This window comes from Salvelinus sp. IW2-2015, linkage group LG3 (assembly GCF_002910315.2).
Source record: "Salvelinus sp. IW2-2015 linkage group LG3, ASM291031v2, whole genome shotgun sequence".
Classification (NCBI taxonomy): Eukaryota; Metazoa; Chordata; class Actinopteri; order Salmoniformes; family Salmonidae; genus Salvelinus; species Salvelinus sp. IW2-2015.
Genome location: NC_036840.1, coordinates 3,896,254 through 3,919,164, shown reverse-complemented (window position 1 = coordinate 3,919,164; position 22,911 = coordinate 3,896,254). Strand labels below are relative to the sequence as shown.

At 44.8% G+C, this 22,911-nt stretch overlaps 1 pseudogene; it reads left to right on the top strand.

Annotated features, from left to right (window-relative positions):
- LOC111955751 (acyl-CoA synthetase short-chain family member 3, mitochondrial-like) overlaps positions 1-22,911 on the top strand; it is a 37,841-nt pseudogene that overhangs the window by 5,338 nt on the left and 9,592 nt on the right.

The following is a 22,911-nucleotide window of genomic DNA, read 5'->3' as shown; positions in this document are numbered from 1 at the left end:
TGTCCATGCACCCTGACCTCAGTCTGGACTGGGAGGAGGAGATGTCCACTGCACGTCCTCATGACTGTGTGTCTCTCCCTGCCAGCCATCCTCTATACGTCCTCTACACGTCTGGGACCACCGGAACTCCTAAGGTACAGCACTCTGACTAGACACAACACGTTCATTACAGGAAGGGGTGTAAAGTCCCACTGGGAACAGACATCAGTTCAACGTCTAGGTTTGATTTACATTTGGTTGAGTTGTCAACTAATGTGAAATCAACAAAAAATGTCACCATTTCATTGGATTTAGGTAAAAAGTTGGGTGAATAAACATAAGAAACTCCCTTACGTTGATTACTTTTTTCAAATCCAATCCATTTTCCATGTTGATTCAARGTCATCACATTGCATTTTTTGGTTGAAATGACATGGAAGCAACGTTGATTCAACCAGTTTTTGCCCAGTTGTGTCTGACGACTTTTATCATAAGGAAGCCAGTCAATTTCACAGTTTAATGCAAGTAATGAGTATCACATACTACAGTAGACATTCCATGGCTCTGCAAATGTGATTCAAGTTCATTCTAAACTTTACCACCATGAGATAGATGAGACAATGTTTAAACCAGAACRGATAATACTGAATATGAGGTGAACCATGCAGGAGGTAGAAAAATTGACCGGAGGTGGCTCTAAATTGGAAAAACACAGCTCCTGATAGCTCCCTTTGTCGTTGGCACCCAGATAATAGGAAATATCCACCCGCTGGCCTGCTGTTCTCAGACTCGTAGTCACCAGTGAGATCTATGGAGGGAACAGCTGAACTCCTACAGGTTATGTTACCATACATCGCAAAGATGGCCTCACGAAATAGTTGAATTGAAAAAACAAGATTTTTACAAGGGTTTGATGTATAATTAAATAAATAAACCGGTTGAGAGCTTGTTGCATTCGTCTTGCATCAACGTTCGCCTCCTTTCTACGTGTCCCCCTCAGGGCGTTGTCAGGGATACTGCTTGGTACGCTGTGATGTTGARGTMGACCATGGCAAACATMTATGGCCTCAAGCCTGGTGAAGTAAGTCCATGTGAAACATCTCCAGTGTTCTTTATCATTGTATTACWGAACATACACCATAAACATYCACAAACATAGTACAGTATGGATTCTCTCTTCTTTCTCTGCCTACTCTCTACTAGGTATGGTGGGCAGCGTCTGACCTGGGCTGGGTAGTGGGCCACTCCTTCATCTGTGTCACGACTTCCGCCGAAGTCGGCTCCTCTCCTTGTTCGGGCGGCGTTCGGCGATCGACGTCACCGGCTTTCTAGCCATCGCCGCTCCATTTCTCATATATCCATTTGTTTTGTCTTGTTTCATAGACACCTGGTTTTCATTCCATAATCACACTACATGTATTTTAGTCCTCCGTTCCCCTCCATGTRTTTGTGTGTAATTSTTTATTGTTAATGGTGTATGTTCACGCYCTATACTTTTGTTTATTGTTCCGTGTTTTTMGGCACTTAGATGTCATTTTGTGCCTATTTTTTGACCGGAATAAAAGTGTGCCTGTTTACTCTACTCTGCTCTCCTGCACCTGACTTTGCCTCCCTTARACAGCCTTAACAGAAGTACACACCCTACTATGGAGTCAGCAGGAGCAGGTACCCCGGTTAGAGGAGTCGAGGAGCGCATCCAGGAACATTCCGCTATGTTACATCATCTTGGTGCCATGATGGATCGCGTTGTCCAGACTATGGACCGATGGGAGAGACAGGAAGTCTCCCCAGTGCCTCGACCAGCGCAACCGGGGTTKCCTCTACCCGTCCRGTCCGGATCCAGTCCCAGTGGGATGTGTCTCTCCCTTCCCAGGGAGTATGATGGGACGGCAGCACAGTGCCAGGGATTCCTGTTACAACTGGACCTCTACCTGGCCACTGTGCACCCAGCTCCCTCGGGAAGGGAGAGAGTGTCTGCCCTCGTCTCATGCCTCTCAGGAAGAGCTCTGGAGTGGGCAAACGCTGTGTGGGGAGAAGGAGACGCGGCGTTGGACCACTTCGAGGAGTTCACCCGTCGCTTCCCGGGCCGTCTTCGACCATCCGCAACAAAGGTAGAYCGGCGGGGGAACGGCTCTTCCATTTGAGGCAGGGGGCGAGGAGCGCCCAGGAATTTGCTCTGGAATTCCGGACCTTGGCCGCCGGAGCAGTCGTGGCGATAAGAGGAGTCAATGCATGGGGCGCACTTCTTGACTAAACTGGATCTCAGGAGTGCGTATAACCTGGTGCGTATCGGAGGCGAGTGGAAGACAGCGTTTAGCACAGCCTCAGGGCATTATGAGTACTTAGTCATGCCGTACGGGTTGATGAATGCTCCATCAGTTTTCCAATCCTTTGTAAAACGAGATTTTCAGGGACCTGCACGGGCAGGGTGTAGTGGTGTATATCAAGACATTCTGATATACTCCGCTACACGCGCCGAGCATGTGTCCTTGGTACGCAAGGTACTTGGACGACTGTTGAGCATGACCTGTACGTCAAGGCCGAGAAATGTCTGTTTCTTTCAGCAGGTCGTTCCTTCCTAGGGTATCGCATTTCCACATCAGGGGTTGAGATGGAGAGTGACGGCATTGCAGCCGTGCGTAATTGGCCGACTCCCACCACGGTAAAGGATGTGTAGCGATTTTTAGGGTTTGCCAAATACTACCGGAGATTTATCAGGGGTTTTGGCCAGGTGGCTGCTCCCATTACCTCACTGCTGAAGGGGGGTCCGGTAAGGTTGAAGTGGTCGGCTGAGGTGGACAGGGCTTTTGCACAGCTAAGAGCTCTGTTTACTTCGGCTCCCGTGCTGGCCTATCCGGATCCCTCTTTGGCGTTCATAGTGGAGGTGGACATGTCCAAGGCTGGGATAGAAGCCGTGCTCTCACAGCGCTCGGGTACGCCACCAAAACTCCGCCCCTGTGCTTTCTTCTCGAAGAAGCTCAGCCCAGCGGAGCGGAACTCGCCTCCCTTACACAGCCTTAACAATCTGTTAGGCAACACCACCATTCTAAACGAGGTATGTACCGTAGCCTACYTAGGCCTATTATAATGACCTGTGAACGGGTCACTATTGGTCAATTAACTCCAGAAAAACACACAAACTCAACTTTCTCAAGGACTTGTCCCTTTCACTCAGTGATTCCAAATGCTTCGCAGATTACTCTATTTAAAGATAATGAGAAAAATGTACTCCTAATGACGCATGATTATATGTGGTTTCAGACAACCGGCCTCTTGATATTCATGCACATGATCATCATTGCAAATTTACCCCAGCCTCATTAAACCAATATTCACTGGCTCGAAAAGGCCCAGTTAGGTTGGTTTGTGGAAGTTATTTGTATGAAGAGCTGCTGGTGATTCTGCTGTGTTTGGGCCCTGGGCAAATGACCCCAGGGGTTGGGAYAGAGGGGTGGGGAGGTAGGACTGCTCATGGAGGCTATCTGCCTCATTAGCCTTTTGGTCTCTGTGGCTGCTGGAGGATTGGAGGTGGGTGTTGAAATCATCAGCCTGGCTTTAAGCAGAGGCTGTTGTCTGTGGCTGCGTTTGCCTTGTGGAATGCACTGCTCCTGTCTACCCTGCTCCACACAAGACCTTCTGTCCTCTTACTGATTAATACACAGTCATAGATATTCACACTGGGAGGAAATGAAGGCCCTCAAGTCTGTTGTTGTTGATTTCCCAGCTCATTTTAATCTGTCCCTCTCTCTCTCTCTCTCTCTCACGCCTCGTCTCTCTCACGCCTCATCTCTCTCTCCTTACTGTATGAGAAATCTCGCCGACTGAACCTTTAGAGAATGYATATCGGTTCCGCTCTCCCGTGGGCTCTTCCTCACTGCGACTTTTGTTGGTGCACAATACTTTCCCAATTGAGTAATCTTGTTTCTATTCATCAGTTTCAGCCCATCTGTCTGGGCTCCAAATATAATTTTGTCTCCATTTCAAACAGATCTTCCCATGAATATTCATTCTGTTCGGCACAGTGGAAGTGTTAATGTTGTGGAACGTCAATAGTAACAAAACTTTATGGCCTTAGTACTGTTCTTCTGTTTGATAGGTGGCTGGCTGAGTCATTACTACCGCAAGCCTCTAAAAAAAGCTTGCTCTGAATGTACCGCTACACTTCAATACCCAATTGGCGTGTTCATGTAGGRTTATGTCCTCAGGCTGTTTGGGTTTGTAACGGATCTCTCTCTCTGTCTATGCAGGACAAGCCTGTTGGGACGCCGGATGTGGGGGCGTCCTTCCGCGTGCTGTCAGAGCATGTCCTCCATGTTCACCACACCCACTGCCATCCGAGCCATCCGCCAGCAGGACACCCATTCCGCCATAGGGGCTCAGTACCCCCTCACCAGGTACCCTCACCACCCAATCCCCACATATTGACATAACACTGTGGAGATGGYCCATTCAACAACTGTCGTGGCTAGCTCTGTTTTGTACCTTTTTTGCCCTCTTGAAGTAGGCCTACCCTTTAGTCCTATCAACGTCCAGGGACTGGGTACCTTTCATCCATATCCGGTGTTGTCCCCCACTGGCTGAAGGTTTTGGCGCTGCCTGCCCACTCTCTTGTTAGTCTCTGTCCATCTGCTGGAGCAGTGTCCCTGCCAGGCTCATCACTCACAACCTGTGTTCCCATTTACACCTGATTGAGGTTTAATCAGGATGGATAAAACAGCGGCAGGTCATTCATTCCTATTACATTTTCTGTGCTGTTGCCACGCTGCTAAACACACAGGGAATCACTGAGGGCTGTAGAGAGCACCAGGCAATACCGTCTTTGATGGTGCCTGGTTCCAGGGACTGATTGTTATCCCCATGGGAAATGTCATCGTTTATATTGATAATAAATCTGTGGAAAGTTTTGGTTCCTTAATATTTTGAAACAGTATCACAGTCGATCAGGTATAATGTGAAAATAGAGGGGGGGTGGTGGTAACTCCACTTTTTTAGATTTTTCTCCATACCTGTCATAAAGCAGGGGCTTTGATCTTTGGTCATAGTTTGCCATTGAATAATCTGCATGTGGGGCATTTGAAGGTATTTTGTGTGCTGTTTCTGAACAGTGTTTTGCCTCGACTGCTCCAGGCAGACCTGAGACACGAATTCATTGTTTTCCCTGGACTATAACATGACGTTCTTTCTGCTAGTTGTTATGATGGACTATGCTTCAGTTGTTGGTTTAGTCATGTGCCATGTAGCATCTTTCCATGACTGTCTTTCTCCCAGAGGGAGCAGGTTAGTGAAAGACTACAGCAATTCACTGAGAAAGAATTGATGCACAAACACAACAACCGCAATGTAAGATGTTTCCAGAATCCAGACAGACTCAGACAGTAGTCGAATATCCGGTTGACCTTTGTTTTCTTGCCTGGAGACAAAACAGACAACCATCAAATGTATTCTTCTCCCTCTACTACCAAACCGGTAGCAGTGTTAACAGTCAAGAAYCAGACACTAGACGTGTTATTTTACAGCTCAGGAAATTGAAAGTTCTCAGTGAATGTAAAAAGAACGCAATCCAATAAAGTTGAATAAAATAGCAATTAATGTAATTTAAAACGTCAACTCTATTTCCCCTCTTTCTCATGAATTGATTATAAACTTGTAGTTTGAAAGGCAAGCGTTTTGAGAACACTTCATTAAGCATTAAGACACTAAAACGCCTTCGTTCACGTGTGGATGGTTGCTCCTATGAACGGGTAGTTGCTGGTATCTCCTCAGTGTATGGCACCGTTATCAGTAGGCCATGGACATTTTGGTAGTAATATGATGTGGGTGGATAGCATATGAAATACTCATCACGATCTCTCTGATAAGCTCACTGCAGTAGCCTCTTCTCAGCTCCTAGCTCAGTTACACCACATGCGTAGCTAATTGCACCAAATCCTGTGATAAAATATACCACAGAGCCCATAACAACTATTGCCGCCCGTGACAGAGCCTGGGGAGAAGCCACTGCCATGGACCAAAGCTAAGAGGGTCTCCGGGTACAGAGGGTCAGTTAGGCAGAGTGAACGCTTCAAACGTAGGCTTTATTACATCACTTACCAACAGAAATCAGGCTTTATTACATCACTTATCAACAGAAATCAGGCTTTATTACATCACTTACCAACAGAAATCAGGCTTTATTACATCACTTACCAACAGAAATCAGGCATTATTACATCACTTARCAACAGAAATCAAGCTTTATTACATCACTTACCAACAAAAATGCTTACAAATAAAACTCTTAAAGTATAACTTCAAATAACGAAGACTCTCAGTTTAAGATAACCTTTCAGCCCCAAACTGTCTGTTGCTACTGTATATCCAGTCCTCTCCCTCGAATGTGAGCAGCAGCAGCCTAATCAACTGTTGGGGCTGATTGTCCAGCCAATCACACACTTGATTGACTTATTATCCATTAGCCTCCCAACAGAGAAAGTGCCGGAAAGGCGCTGGAAGGATAGATAGGTCGTGACCGGCCTCACACGCCAGTACAGTAGGTAGCGGTGTATGCACCTGTCAGTTGGTTGCGATTCGCAAACATTTTTTAAAGAAGAAGAAGAAGGCGCTGGAAGGGCACGGTAAGAGGGCTTGCCTCCTCCAGTGCCACAAAGTCATTATGAATGCACTTTCCTATGTGCTGATTTTCAGAAAATCTGATTTGCCTGTGTAGCACTTTCCAAGTGTTGAAAGGTGCAGACATGCCAAAACCACAAAATTGCCCAGTATTTCAGCCCAGTATTTKGTTCTCGCTGGGTACTTCACGATGACTATTGTTATTACAACACATGAGTTGCTTCCGTTGAATGGCTCTGCACTGTAATGGCCTTGGAGCATTATCAGCGAGCTTGAGCAATTTCACTCGTCACCACAGATGTCAGACAAGTAACAGAAAAGCGGGTTTGGAGCTCTCTGGTGTAGGAGTCACGTCTAGCTCTACCGTTCAACCCACTCAGAGAAACAATCACAGCACAATGGAGCAAGCACCATTTCATAGCCCTTATTAACATAGCCCGGAGCACTAACTCAACGCTCACAGGCAGAGCAGACTTACTTATGGGTGACAAAGTTCATGATTTCAGTCAATAACATTTTCCAGCTTGTAGCACCAGGAAGCTTGGCTTGTGACTCACTCTGCCTGTTTGCTTAACATTTGCAGGATTTATATCATGCATTATCTGGGATGTCATGTACCATCTTTCAAGGAATATATGTGCGATTGATATACCTTCTCATTGCAAGGTGACACGTACAAGGTGCACATACCACAGAACACACAGACACAGACACAGACACCAGGAACACAGACACAGACACAGACCAGACACAGAACACAGACACAGACACAGACACAGACACAGGACCGACCACAGGACAACAGACACAGACACAGGCAGACACAGACACAGACACAGACAACAGACACAGACAAGACAGACACAGACCAGACAACACACACACACACACACACACACACACACACACACACACACACACACACACACACACACACACACACAACACACACACACACACCCCACACACACACACACAACACACCACACACACACACAGCACACTAAATGCAATTATGGGGGCGAATGTTTCCTCTCTCATTGTTGTTAATGAGACACAAACTTCCCAGTGGACTATGTTAGCTATAGTACAGTGGGAACTATGTTAGCTATAGTACTGTGGGACTATGTTAGGTATAGTACTTGTGGACTATGTTAGGTATAGTACTGTGGGACTATGTTTAGGTATAGTATGTGGACTATGTTAGGTATAGTAGCAGTGGGACTATGTTAGGTATAGTACTGTGGGACTTATTGTTGCCTGTCCAAGGCTGAATACTGGGCCTCTGAAGATATGGAGAAATGTTGCTTGGCCTTCACCCACCCACTTGCATAAATTACACACAAATCCAACCATCATGGCTGCCTGTCTCTCCCCTCCTCCAACATCTGTAGTCAGATTGTTTCAGAGTAGGAGCAGGGAACACAGGCAGGGCAAGGTGTCACGGTTGAGTATTTACATTTAAATGGCGTGCTGTGTAGAATACGAGCAGCAGAGCAGCAGAGGGATTCTCTGGATGTTCTGTAGAGTTCTGTGACCCCTGCTCTTCTACCCATTTCATTCAGATTACACCAAGACCCTCACCTGACGACCAGATAACGACACCGCATCAGAGGAGGATGGTGGAGGGTAATAGGAGGACAGGCTCATTGTAATGACCGGAAAAGAATATACAGTATGGGAACGGTTTCATATGTTTGATAATGTCCTACTGATTACATTCCAGCCATTACAATGAGCCTGTCCTCCTATAGCTCTCCCACAGCCTCCTCTGAGGTCTATTCAAATTAGAATTCCTCGAGTTGTTATGTGTGGCAGAAGGCCATGGAAACTGTATGGCCTCAGACGTTTTGGCAGCAAATGAAGTCTTCTCTGCTTTATCAGACCATGTCAAGGTCCCTGAGTGAAGATTAGCATGGCTTTATCTACAGTTGAAGTCGGAAGTTTACATACACTTAGGTTGGAGTCATTAAAACTCGTTTTTCAACCACTCCACACATTTCTTGGTAACAAACTATAGTTTTAGCAAGTCATTAGGACTTCTACTTTGTGCATGACACAAGTCATTTTTCCAACAATTGTTTACAGACAGATTATTTCACTTGTAATTCACTGTATCACAATTCCAGTGGGTCAGAACTTTACATACACTAAGTTGACTGTGCTTTAACAGCTTGGAAAATTCCAGAAAATGATGTCATGTCTTTAGAAGCTTCTGATAGGCTAATTGACATAATTTGAGTCAATTGGAGGTGTACCTGTGGATGTATTTCTAGGCCTACCTTCAACTCAGTGCCTCTTTGCTTGACATCATGGGGAAATCAAAAGAAATCAGCCAAGACCTCAGAAAAAAAATTGTAGACCTCCACAAGTCTGTTTCATCCTTGAGAGCAATTTCCAAACGCCTGAAGGTACCACGTTCATCTGTACAAACAATAGTAAGCAAGTATAAACACCATGGGACCACGCAGCCGTCATACCGCTCAGGAAGGAGACGCGTTCTGTCTCCTAGAGATGAACGTACTTTGGTGCGAAAAGTGCAAATCAATCCCAGAACAACAGCAAAGGACCTAGTGATGATGCTGGAGGAAACAGGTACAAAGGTATCTATATCACAGTAAAACCGAGTCCTATATCGACATCAACCTGGAAGGCCGCTCAGCAAGGAAGAAGCCACGGCTCCAAAACCGCCATAAAAAAGCCAGACTATGGTTTGCAACTGCACATGGGGACAAAGATCGTACTTTTTGGAGAAATGTCCTCTGGTCTGATGAAACAAAAATAGAGCTTTTTTGGCCATAATGACCATCATTATGTTTGGAGGAATAAGGGGGAGGCTTGCTTGCCGAAGAACACCATCCCAACCGTGAAGCACGGGGGTGGCAGCATCATGTTATGGGGGTGTTTTGCTGCAGGAGGGTCTGGTGCACTTCACAAAATAGATGGCATCATGAGGCAGGAAATTATGTGAATATATTGAAGCAACATCTCAAGACTTCAGTCAGGAAGTTAAAGCTTGGTCCAAATGGGTCTTCCAAATGGACAAGCATACTTTCAAAGTTGTGGCAAAATGTCTTAAGGACAACAAAGTCAAGGTATTGGAGTGGCCATCACAAAGCCCTGACCTCAATTCCTATAGAACATTTGTGGGCAGAACTGAAAAAGCATGCGTGAGCAAGGAGGCCTACAAAGCTCTGTCAGGAGGAATGGGCCAAAATTCACCCAACTTATTGTGGGAAGCTTGTGGAAGGCTACCTGAAACGTTTGACCCAAGTTAAAKWTTTTAAAGYCAATTCTACCAAATACTAATTGAGTGTATGTAAACTTCTGACCCTCTGGGGGAATGTTATGAAAGAAATAAAAGCTGTAAAAATCATTCTCTCAACTATTATTCTGACATTTCACATTCTTTAAAAAAAAAGTGTTGATCCTAACTGACCTAAAACAGGGAATTGTTACTAGGATTAAATGTACGAAATTGTGAAAAACTGAGTTTAAATGTATTTGGCTAAYATGTATGTAATCTTCCGACTTCAACTGTATATAACCACAGCTAGAGAGGGATTTTTACTCAGATCAACAGAAACAATATGGGCCGTTGTGTGTACACGTTTATGTGCAAGTTTGTCTGAGACTCGTAAGGCAATTATAGTCTAATGGGAAAACTCCAGCTTATTGCTTTTTTCACCCTGCTACTGGCACAACTCACTTTTATATAACTTGAAAACACAGCCGTAACCTTCCTTGGCTGTTAAATTGTTTTTTATGAACTTTGTGGTTCGAACTGTGAATGCTGATTTGCTGAAGCCGTAGACCGTATACCATGAGTATCAAAAAACATTTATTTTCACTATTCTAGTTATGTTGGTAACCAGTTTATATTAGCAGTAAYGCACATCGGGGGTTTGTGGTATATGGCCAATATACCACGGCTAAGGGCTGTATCCAGGCACACCGTGTTGCGTCATACATAAGAACAGCCCTTAGCCATGGTATATTGGCCATATACCACACCCCCTCAGGCCTTATTGCTTCATTATAGATCTGCCACTACTCTATTACACTGTCCTGGCCTATAGAGCCTGACTGTTCTCTCTGCTCCTCCAGATCTTGGCTGGAGAGCTATGTGACGTGGAGACTCTGAACTGGGCCAAAAGGAGCTTTGGAGTGCCTGGACTGGACCACTGGTGGCAGACTGGTAATACTTTCATTTGCTACTGGAACATCATAATGGACACTACATGTTAKACTAGGACGATGGTTCGATTTCTTGATACCGGCTGTGGTATTACATCTGACCCAACATCTCCCCTATATCTCATTTAAAGGCTCAGAATTAAAGAATAGTTGCGACAAATTATAAATGCAGGACTCTATTCTCTGAGCACCCTTTGTTTTAGTCTATCTTAGGGGAATTGTCAATGTGAATGAATTGTTATTGCAGTCTTGGTAGTATTTTATCAGCCCATTGACATTAATTCGGCCTTGAGAAGGCGTAACAAATAGCRATATKTCCACAGTATAACTCTTCCTTGAAAGCCACCTGCAGGCATTAAGTGCATAGACTATGCTCCCAATTTAATTCATCCTTCGCACTTATACTGTATACGGAGCACTAGAGGAAAGGCCATTTCTTTCACTAAGTGCRGTGCTAAGAAGAGGAATTAGCCCACAAGGATTTGGGGCTGCTCTGCAATGGTCCTAGAGTGCCCTAAGGCTTTCACTACGCTCCCACAGCCACCCAATTAACTTAATCAGCTTCTCAATCTAACCTCATTAATACTAGTCCTTTCAGAGCAATTCACAGTTCATCATTCATCGACCATGTGCTGTGGTCTAGTAGCTTTACAATGGATAAGGAGGGGAAGTTCTTCTTGTTGGTGAAAGTGTGTGATTCATTTTGTATATAATACCTCCCAATTGACCTATGTCAGATGTGTAATTGGGGTCTTGAGTGCAGGGCTATACTGCATTGTTTTACCCTGTTTCCCCYTCACATTCTAATGACTTTAGAGTCACTAAGACCCTATTAGTCACTTGGTGGGTGATTCCAGCCCATGTTCCAGGCAGCGAGCCATCATACGAATGTCCCTCTCTCCCTTACCCCCAGTCCCACAAAACAGTGATAAATGTGGTAGACAAGGCGGCACGAGATAGGCATTGGATTCCTTGTACGTTTTTTTATTTATTATTCTGCGTGCCTGACAGAGAATCGACCGTGGAAGAGCAGACATCTGTGTTAAATATGGAATAAAAAAATAGACATGGACCTTGAGAATGTACGGGTGAGAGTGAGAGAGAATCCACCTAACACTGTCTTGGATCTCAGCCCAGATTAGCATGTTTGGGGAGATGGCTCTTTCTCTCCCAGACCTCCCTGGAAGTGGGTGTTGTTAACTCAGCAGCAGTAACCCACAGGAGTTACCACGCAAAACGGGGCTTTTGGTGTTTTACTGAATCATCCACTGTTAGTTATCAAGAGGCAATGTGCTACAGTGCAACAGCTCCAGTTGATACAATATACAGTATGAGCCTTCCTTTGTCTTTTCAGATGACCATTATGTTGCTTTGGTTTTCTCAAAAGCCTATATATACACTGAGTATACCAAACATTAGGAACACCTTCCTAACATTGACTTGCATCTACAAGCTGTGGCGGTCATGACATTTTGTCAACCGGTGATTGTCAAGCAAATAACTGCTGGTCTCACGGTAATTGACCATTAATTAACATAAATTATCAAGGCTCGGGAGAAGACCAACACGCAGACAGTTTCGACAGTAATCCAGGMTGGTATAACAAGGTACAGAACGACAGGCAGAATGATCAAAAACCGGGAAAGCTAGAAAACAGGAACTAGAGACAGACAGGAGTACGGGGAAAAAACGCTGGTAGGCTTGACGAAACAAAATGAACTGGCAACAGACAAACAGAGATCACAGGTAAAAGTACACTGGGGATAATGGGGAAGAAGGGTGACACACACCTGGAGGGGGGTGGAGACAATCACAAAGACAGGTGAAACAGATCAGGCTGTGACATAAACGCATTTAGCATCTCCTGGCTTCCACGCATAGCATACAAGCCACTGATGCAGACCTTTGGAACATCTACATTTTAAAAAGTATAAAAAATCCATTTAATATAGCCGACACCTTCAAGGTAAATCCATTATTTATTTTAGACACGTCTAAAGAAACATGATATGAAGAAAATGTAGTCTATTTCAGAAGAACAGAATAGCATATTCTGAGTTGTCCTTATGTTAGATACTGATCTGGCTATGCCATATGGCTGTGAGCTACAATAGTTCATTTAGCAGACAAGATTTGCTTAGAATTCCATGGCATTATTTTATAGTATGAAGAATACAATTGAACAAAGCTGAATAAAATAGAAAGGATATTTTCTCCAAACGATTTGAGGGAGTCCGCACATGCGGCTATTCTGTGTTGAGCGGTTAACAAAGAAGCAGGTACTCCTACATGTTATTTATGTATTTATGTAACTTTAGTTGTGATACAAATGTTGTGGTATAGGTTCTGATTTTTAATACATTCTAAGGCTGCGTGATGCGACTAATGATGATTTTAAAAAAAGTTGCATGGAAGGCATGATTTCTGCTTTGTTTTTTGTGCAGGCTGTACACACTTCATCATTCTCTCATTCACAATTTGACAAGCACTTGATATTGCCTCGAATTCCCGGCTGCATCCCCTTTGTGTGGCCGTAATGCCCCCTAAAAGAAATCCATGCCTTTTGAGGCTAGTAGCCATTGTGCCCTTGGACTGAATATAATAATTATAATTCCCTTCTCCCAGCTGCGTACTGAAGCACCTCTCGCTCACATGGCTCTCCATAATGTGAGCGGGTCTTTCTCATCTGCTACAAGTGAAGACAGACACATTGGGGACGCAACTGGGCATCCTTATCCAATAACGAGGCGCATATTGAAGATATTGGAAGAACTGTCCACATTTACTTTTCGGCAGCCAACAAGATGAGTAGACCTAACGAACAGCAAAAGCACTAGACTATGTCAATCTACTATCCCCCATAGTACAAAAGTTGACCTATTCTATTCTGTGCGAGAAATAAATATTCCAAACATAGACTGGGACAGATGCGATAGATGCCAAATTAATACAACCACTAGCATCAAAAAAACAGTTTTAAGCAATGAGCCTGATACAACAGCTTAAAATGTTGATAAACTATTAGGCTATTTCTTCACATTATGAGCGCAGTAATGCTATAAGCGCGAATAGTATTTTCCCGCTAATGAAACATTCTCAAAAGTGACCACAAATGTGTTTATGCATGTAATGCTTTTATTATAAGGGTGCATTTTTATAGTGAAAATGTTATTCCGCAAACTTGAAACTSACGTGCWGCGTATGTATGCCAGTTAAGCCCTGCACCTGTTGTGAAGCAGATTAACATGCTTCACTTTAAGAAGMTATTTGGCCACTTTAATTGTGATACAATCCTTATCAAAACATATAGGCCTATGGGCAAGGGTACATGAGGTGTGGAACTATAATTTGAAAAAGTCGCAAAAAAAGCATGTGCTGTTTCTTGCCTTACGCTGGGAATCATTCACAAGTGATAATATATAATTAATTCACACTTTACATATACTAAATAACATATGTGTGAAATTTGTTTTGATTTAGAATGGACCATTATCATGCAACTGTCTCGAAGCAGGGGCAGCGGGAAAAAATACATGTCATCTATGCACTTAAATAGCAAATGGAGGACGCTTTCCTGTYGTTCATTTTCATGCCAGTCAGGTAGACTATACTCCTGTTGTAAAGAGCGCTTAATTTTAGGAAAGTTGAGAAATAAATATAGTAGGCCTAGCCTATAGAAAGTTGATGGGATCCTCCTCTTTTTAATAGAAGCCATCACTCCACTCTATATASATTTTTCTATTGTGTTATTGACTGTATGTTTGTTTATCCCATGTGTAACTCTGTGTTGTTGTTTTTGTTGCACTGCTTTGCTTTATCTTGGCCAGGTCGCAGTTGTAAATGAGAACTTGTTCTCAACTGACCTACCTGGTTAAATAAAGGTGAAATTCAAAAAAACAGTTTTCTCACGCAATTGCATAGCCTATAGAAATATTGGCAACATGAGCTCATGGGCTCTCATGATTTTCGATCACATTTGCATTGATGTCAGAGTGATTAGAGGGACAATAGACTGCTGACAATAGAGTGCTGCAGTTAGCAAGTTTGGTGGGATACTAATGACCATCAGCAGCATCAGAGCTTGGAAAAGCCTAATTACCGTGACTAAACGGTCACATGGAATTTGACTGCTGTCATGATTCGTGAACTCCGGTGTGGCGTTAATACGGTCACCATAACAGCCCTATTTGCACCCCCTTTAGCCCTCAGAACAGKCTAAATTATTCGGGACATGGACTCTACAAGGTGTCAAAAGCGTTCCACAGGTATGCTGGCCCATGTTGACTCKAATGCTTCCCACAGTTGTGTCAAGTTGTCTGGATGTCCTTTGYGTGATGGACCATTTTAGATACACACGGGAAACTGATGAGCCTGGAAAGAAACAGCAGCGTTGCAGTTCTTGACACAAACCGGTGCACCTGGCACCTACTACCATACCCCGTTTTCAAAGCACTTAAATTCTTTTTGGTATTGCCCATGTCACCCTCTGAATGGCACACATACACAATCCATGTCTCAATTGTTTCAAGGCTTGAAAATCCTTCTTTAACCTGTCTCCTCCCCTTCATACAACTGATTGAAATATATTTAACAAGTGACATCAATATGATCATAGCTTTCACCTGGATTCACCTGGTCAGTCTGTCATGGGAAAGAGCAGGTGTTCTTATGTTTTGTATAGTCAGGGTATATGGAAACCTGTAGGAGTGCATCGTTTGCCTGAAATCTGCTAAATTTTAATTATTCGATTTATTGCTACCTCCTCATGCTTTTGCACACATTGTATATAGATTCTCTTTTTTTCTACCATGTTATTGACTTGTTTATTGTTTACTCCATGTGTAACTCTGTGTTGTTGTCTGTTCACACTGCTATGCTTTATCTTGGCCAGGTCGCAGTTGCAAATGAGAATACTGTTCTCAACTAGCCTACTGCCTAGTTAAATAAAGTGAAAAAATAAAAAAATAAAAAAATCGATGGTGCTTTGCCCAGGAGTTATAAGGTAAATTCCATTTTATTCCAATCGATTTCCGATAGATTTAATGCAGCCTGCGGTGAACTGAACAAGAGGAAATGTCACATTGATCAATTGAACCTCAGTTAATTCCTCACCTAGTCCTTAACACAGAGCTTGGAAATATTGGACTTTGGCGGCCCTGCCCTCATCTTATCCGAGGCTGAGCCTCCGTACGTCCTCTATAGTTCACCTGCCAATCTAGTACCCCAGCCATGGTTCGCTCGTATTGATACGCACGAGGCACCCTGACCAACACAGAGGACCCTTATTACGTAAGGCTTAAGTTTGGCAAATGGACCTGCCTCCCAGATCCTATCGTGTGTTGGGGCGCACCAAATGTGCTGAGCACAGGAAGCATGAGTGGGGGAGGTGTGCCTGCTGAACTTACCCCAGCAAAGTCCCAATAGCATGTCGCGGCATCGGTGAACAACTACACAACACCAGATCTCCCACGGTGACCGCATACGCGAAATAGCTTCAAGCAACTGGGGCTCCCTACTGCGCTTGGCCCAGACAGCCCGACACAGAGCCAGTATACTCATGTGTATCTGAACTGCCGCCGCAGCGCACTCACGAGGCACACATACACACCCCACACTAACCACTGAAACGCAAAGAACCATCGACCATTTGCAGCACACACATAGCCACACAGTTCAGATGAGTGTAAAGCCACTGGGCTGTCTTACTCTTCCTGTTTGGCAGGAGAGACTGTCCGAGGCTCTGGATCCAGTCATTGCTCGCAGAGAGTAGGCCGTGTCTCATGCATGAGACGCCTAGATACTCAATATCATCTGATGTCTTCAAAAAGGACTATGTCTCTTCCCCAGCTTGTCCTTGTGTACTAGCTCATCCATTCTCTTTGGTACGTCACTACCCAGCACATGGATCTCCCATACCAGCTGACACAGAAGCTGTGTGGTAGGTGTGTGGTGTGTGTGTGTGTGGTGTAGTCGATGTAGTCTGTTGCGTGTGTGTGGCTCCTGGGTTCGCCTTAGTGTGGTCGGGTGTCGCTGTGGGGGTTGTTGCTTGTTTGTGAAGGTCGGTCGTGATAGTGTGGTGTGTGGTTGTAGTGGTTCATGTGGTGATGTGTTGGTGATGCTGTGTGTGCCTGGGTGTGCTCGTGCCAATGTAGTCTCGTGTGGCTCGTGTGACTACTTGATATGTGTGATCAGAGTAGATCTCTGACTGCTCACCCAGTTCTACCTTTCCTCGTTCCTCTTATTAGACTTCCTCTACGTAATCATGCTCAGTGGTTTGCTTTCCTCGATAGTTAGTGTGGGTCGTTTATGGTGCCCGAGGGTGAGTTGGCAGAAGAGGAGAGACAAGTGACGCGCATGAATCTCCATTTCATCATTAATTCCGATTGATGTGTTCATGCTTGACATAAGTGCTCCCGCAGTTCCTAGACACACTCCGAGAGGCTCAGCCGATTGGCCTTTAGATTTAACCTAGGATTGTTTCCTTCATCTGTGGTAACACAGAATGCACGTACCTCTCCGGTTCTGCGTGTGCCACATGTGTCAGTCCAATAACCTACACCGACGTTCTCTGCTTGATAGTTGGGGTGAGTAGCGACCATCAACATGAGTGAGACCTTCTGGGCACGTGCTTGCCGAAGCCGCTTGCTGCTGTGGGGGGGTGCTAGGCGGCAGTCGCAGACCAGGAGCTTCATCCACTGGCAGGCTGTGTTGATTGGCGGGCACACTAACTCAAAGCCATAACTGGGAAAAAGGCCTGCAGTTTCTCAAACCTGTTCACGAAGAGTATGAGGAGTCTGTCTCTGACAATAACAAAGTCCTCTCTCACCCTGGGCTTTGTCTGTCTGTCTGTCTGTTGTCTGTCTGTCTGTCTGTCTGTCTGTCTGTCTGTCTGTTCTGTCTGTCTGTCTGTCTGTCTGCGTCTGTCTGTCTGTCTGGTTCTGTTCTGTCTGTCTGTCTGTCTGTCTAGGTCTGTCTGTCTGTCTGTCTGTCTGTCTGTCTGTCTGTCTGTCTGTCTGTCTGTCTGTCTGTCTGTCTGTCTGTCTGTCAATATGTTAAAGGGACCATAATGAATGAGAGCAATCTGTGTTATTGTGAGAGATGAGGAAGCTGCAGGCATGTTCTGTTCTCCACTGCCACACAAGCCTTCTAGAGCATCGGAGTTTCTGCCAGAGGTTTAGAAATGGGCCCCAAACTTTGGGCTAAAACATTTCCCTTTATATTGACAGCTGGAAAATAAAACCTCTGCAGTAATTTGATTTTGACTCTGGGAGAAGGCATGCATAATTAAGTCCTGTGGAACAACCTGACAGGCTGTGGCAGTAAGTTTCTGATTTCTCCCTCCTGTACTGGATTAAGTCACATGTCATCTAAGGATTTCAGCACACTGTGCTTCAACCTCTCTGTGACAGGTGATCCATCAAACCCATTTATCAGCCCCAGTCTTGTCTTCTCATGAGAAGAGGAAGGCGAACTGCAGCAATGGCAAAATCCTAKCTGTGGTGCAGGTTGACATTGGCTTGCAGCCTAGGGTTCTGGAGAGGCTTGTGCATTTAATGCATAATGATCTTGCAGTAATCCCAAGATCACTGAAAAAACACATGATTTAAAAACAACACAGTTATTGGTATTATTCCCAACATTATTATTCCAAACATGTTACTTTTGAAACGTTTGGGTGGGTTCTCACAAATCTAACTTTAAGACATTCTCGGAAATCAAAGTACAACYCCTTTGGAATGCATTCCATGGACAGTTGTTTGTTGAATAATCCATCACACACTTCCACTTATTTATAATGTAATGTGTTCAAATGCAGTCATGCTGTCTCCATCCAGGGGCTTTAGCTGAGCCTACCCAGGCTGATCTACTAGCTCCCTGCAAAATGGATACAAATTGAACAAAATCAATTACTCTTGTAATTTTCACAAATCATTCCACAACACGCCCTGTAATCTCTTTCCAATGTAATATTCAGCAAAGGAAAGCTGAAATCGATGGCATGACAATCAGCAGGAATGGAGGTCCAGAGAGATAGAGATTTTAAAGGCGMGRGGGCGACGTGTGGTAATCTGAATTAGAAGACACCGCAAAGAGAGGCTGTCTGACCCGTAGAGATCCTATTAAATGAAGATATAATTCTGTGGTCTGACCACTTTCAGACCACTGATCTAGAGTCAGTATTAAGGTGGTGGAAGATGATCTGAATGGAAGAGGSTGTCTGCCAGATCACTGATCTAGAATCAGAGTGAAATAGTACTCAGAGCATTCATGCTCTGTAAAGGCTGGCTGCCTTCCATCTGAGAAAATGAAATGTATCACAGCTTGAAAGCAGAAGTCCCTGGCCATTTCCTGGGCTTCTCTCTACCCTGGAGCAAACCTAGTATAGTTATGTACCTCTGCTGTGTGGCAAACTGTATCATCACAGAGAGCCAGGAGCAGTGTCTCTGCCTCGTCTTGACCACCCAGGGAACTCCTCACATGTACTGTGGGCCCTGGGTTTCAAACAGTAGGAACTCACAGTGGAACTACTGTAGGAGGCCGTGCTGTTTGTTATGAAATGGCAGACAGAGTAGATATGAGTAGAGAGGCTTCTGTACAGTCGTGGATATAAGTYTTCCTTTCCTCCTTCAGCCTTCAAAGAACTGTAAATGAGTTTTTACAAAGGGGCAGGTGTTTTGAACAGAATTCTTTCTCGTCTGTCACTGCAGGAGTGTTGTGTCTACTGAACAGCAACAGTAAGAGTGTGAGAAATATGTTCCTCTTAATTGTGTTTGATGAAAATGGCACGGCACATCAACAGCTCGCTTCAAACTCTTCTACTAAATGTTGCCTCTGATTAGTCTCAGCTAAATGTGTCTAACTTGTCAGTGATCTCATATGAACAGCATATTTCAATTATGTAAACAAGCTTACAGGCAGAGTTTGACTGATTGACCAATTTGGCTTTGAATTTGAATGAGTTTTTTCTTCGTTTTCTTTCTCCAAATCAGATGTCATTTTGCAGGGCCAGTGGGTAAGATGACTTTATTGATATAAAGTAGAAGTGATTTGTGCACTCGTTACTTTCATGTACACTCAGACACACACGCTGTCAGCTGATTTGCTGATACATTTTGCGTTTCAATCATTCTCTCTCGCTCTCTTTCACTCTTCCCTCTCTATTGCCCCTATCAAGAGTATTCACTCGGTCTCCATTTCTGTTACATCACAGACAGTCACATCTTTTAACTTCAGTCAGACAGTCTCTGCAGTCTCTGACCCCCACCCCTTTATCCAGATCTGTCTGAATACTGGCTCATTTTAGCCTATCTATGCTGAAAGAAAACAGAGAAAATGGCTGCTATTTTGAAGCCTGATAATAATCTGTGTCGCTATTTTAAGACCCAAGTGCCTGGGGTTGGAGGGACGGCTGATGATGAAGGTTGCTGATGTCATCAGTGTTGCCGGGCAACCAGAATATTTCCAGTTGGCAGGGTTTGGCTCACCAGGGTGAAGTGGCTGATGGGAGGCAGCGACAAGAGACGCAGGGAGGGCAGGCGGCTGGGTCTCTGCCCCCCCTCTGTCCAGCCCCTGTAGCCCAAGCTCCAGCCCAGGGACATGACACACTTAAGGTTCTTTCCTTTTAAGCTCTGTCTCAGTACGAAGGTTCATTGTAACATGGTGGTGAAATATGTCTAGGAGCAGTACACGAGACGTCTGTCCTCTGATAGGAAGAGACATTTGGTAATCATCACACAGAGATGAGGAACAGAAGCTGAACAATTAAGTACAAACTGTGATATTACGCAAATGGGTGCATAATGAATTGCAATTAAATAAACCTTTGTGAGGTTGTAAATTAAAGTGCAATTAGAAACAGGATCCTACGTTTTGCAGCAAATGAGGTTTAGAAATAATGACTTTCCTTTACAACTACGGTGTTTCTTTCTTGATCTCATTCTGACTGTAGAGTTAGAGAGTTCATTCTCCTGGCCCTGTGCTCTGCACTAGAGAGTAGCCAGTCCTGTCTGTGGGTCAATGCCACCATGTGAAGTGGCTCTGTGTGTGTTCACACAGCCTCCTCTAAGCAGCCTCCTAACCAACATGAAAACCAGTAGCTTTGTGCTTGGCACTTGAGGCTCTAAAGTCCAACATGATTACGCCCCAGAGAGTCAGGAGGTTAAGAGYAAACCTTAACTACACAGCTTAACACTTATTATGGATGGCCACGTAACTTCACTGCGTTTCCAGTGGATGCAACCTCAAGTAACCACATGGGTATGGGACTTGAAGTTTGTTAACCCGTTTCACCTCCCAACAGGGGCTAGGTTAGTGGTAGTATCTCCTCCCACGTTACAGTCATGCTACTAGGGTAACGTGTAATGGAAACGTACTTGGTCCCTTTATCTAAAGCTATAAGACTACATCCCATTACCAGATAATTCAAAGGATTGCAGCCAAATAAAAATACCTAGTGTGTCCTTTGTTTACCCTACTACCCAGATACACATTACATACACAATCTATTTTCAGATGAAGCCCTTCCTTTGGCCAACCTTTCCTTGTTTTCTGTACCCACCTGTGGATTTGCGTGGCGTGTCACACCTAGCATGTCACTCATTACCATATGGCTCCCGTCCCACAGACTGGCTCATTAAGAGTTTCCTGGTTCGTGGTGGGCGAAGCCGCGAGCGTATTTACAGCCTGGCTCTCCTCTGAAGACGTTGAACCTGTACGCGCTGTCCCGCTCGGGCTCGACGGTCATCTGTCGTGCAATGCCACATGCTGTGCGTGTGGTGTGTGGTGGGGGTGGGCACTCGTGCCGTGATCGACGAACTCGTACCGTGACCAAATACGCTCCTGTGCCTGTGTTGTGTGTGTGTGTGTGTGTGTTGGGTGTGTGGGGTGTGTGTGTGTGTGTGTGTGTGTGTGTGTGTGTGTTGTGTGTGTGTGTGTGTGTGTGTGTGTGTGTTGTGTGTGTGTGTGAAGCTGTAGTGCCTTGTTATACTCCATTAGGCCGTAAAGCTGAGTATCGTTCTTATACCAGAGGTCATTTTCTGTTAATGAGAAAATGTGTATGCATGGAACATTCCACTGTGGGTTTTGACGGGAGGAGGAATTTGAGATTCTATTTAGAGACAGTTGTACGGCAGTTTCCCTTTCTACTCCTCATACCTGTTCATCTGCGTACGTAAGTTTGTGCATGTCTGTCACATGCTGTGTGATCCAGAGCTGAGCAGCAGCTGTGACCTCCATGGAGGTTTTCTCCCTCCCTCCCAGGTACAGTTACTCCAACCAGAAGGGCTTATTAACCAGCAGTGCTGTAGCTTTGCCCCAGTCTGGCACCTCAGCTCACTGCTGGCTGGGAGGTTGTCAGACTGTCTGGACAGGACTCGATGGGCTCTTATTGAAGCTCTAAAACAGATATGCTAATGTTCTGTAAGAGTGGTAAGGCATGGACCTTTCCTCTGATTCTGTCTGGGACACACCTGTCAAGCCAGGGCCTGAGAAAGTTACTCTACATTTAAGCAATAAGGCCTGYGGGGGTGTGGTATATGGCCAGTATACCACGGCTAAGGGCTGTTCTTGGGTGCCTGGATACAGCCCTTAGCCCTGGTATATTGGTCATATCCCACAAACCACTGAGGTGCCTTATTGTTATTATGATATTTCTTTTTTTGTCCCCAATTTTCGATCTGGTCTCATCGCTGCAACTCCCCAATGAGCTCGGGAGAGGAGAAGGTGGAGTCATGCGTCCTCCGAAACATGACCCGCCCATCCGCGCTCCTTAACATTCGCCAGCTTAACCCGGAAGCCAGCCGCACCAATGTGTTGGAGGAAACACCGCTCAACCAGCTGGGGCACAGCCCGCTGCGCCCCTCGGGAGGCTGGACCTTATTGTTGTTAGAAACTGTTTACCAATGTAATTAGAACCGTAAACAAGTAATTGTGCACCATACATGGCAATATACTCAAACTAACCGGTTTATAATATACTCTGATCCAAAATAGAACAGAATACATTAAATTACCACATAGCGCGCGCGTGTGTGTGTGTGTGTGTGTGTGTGTGTGTGTGTGTGTGCTGTCTCTTATACACATCTAGATGTGTATCCTCTACCTGTTCATCTGCGTACGTAAGTTTGT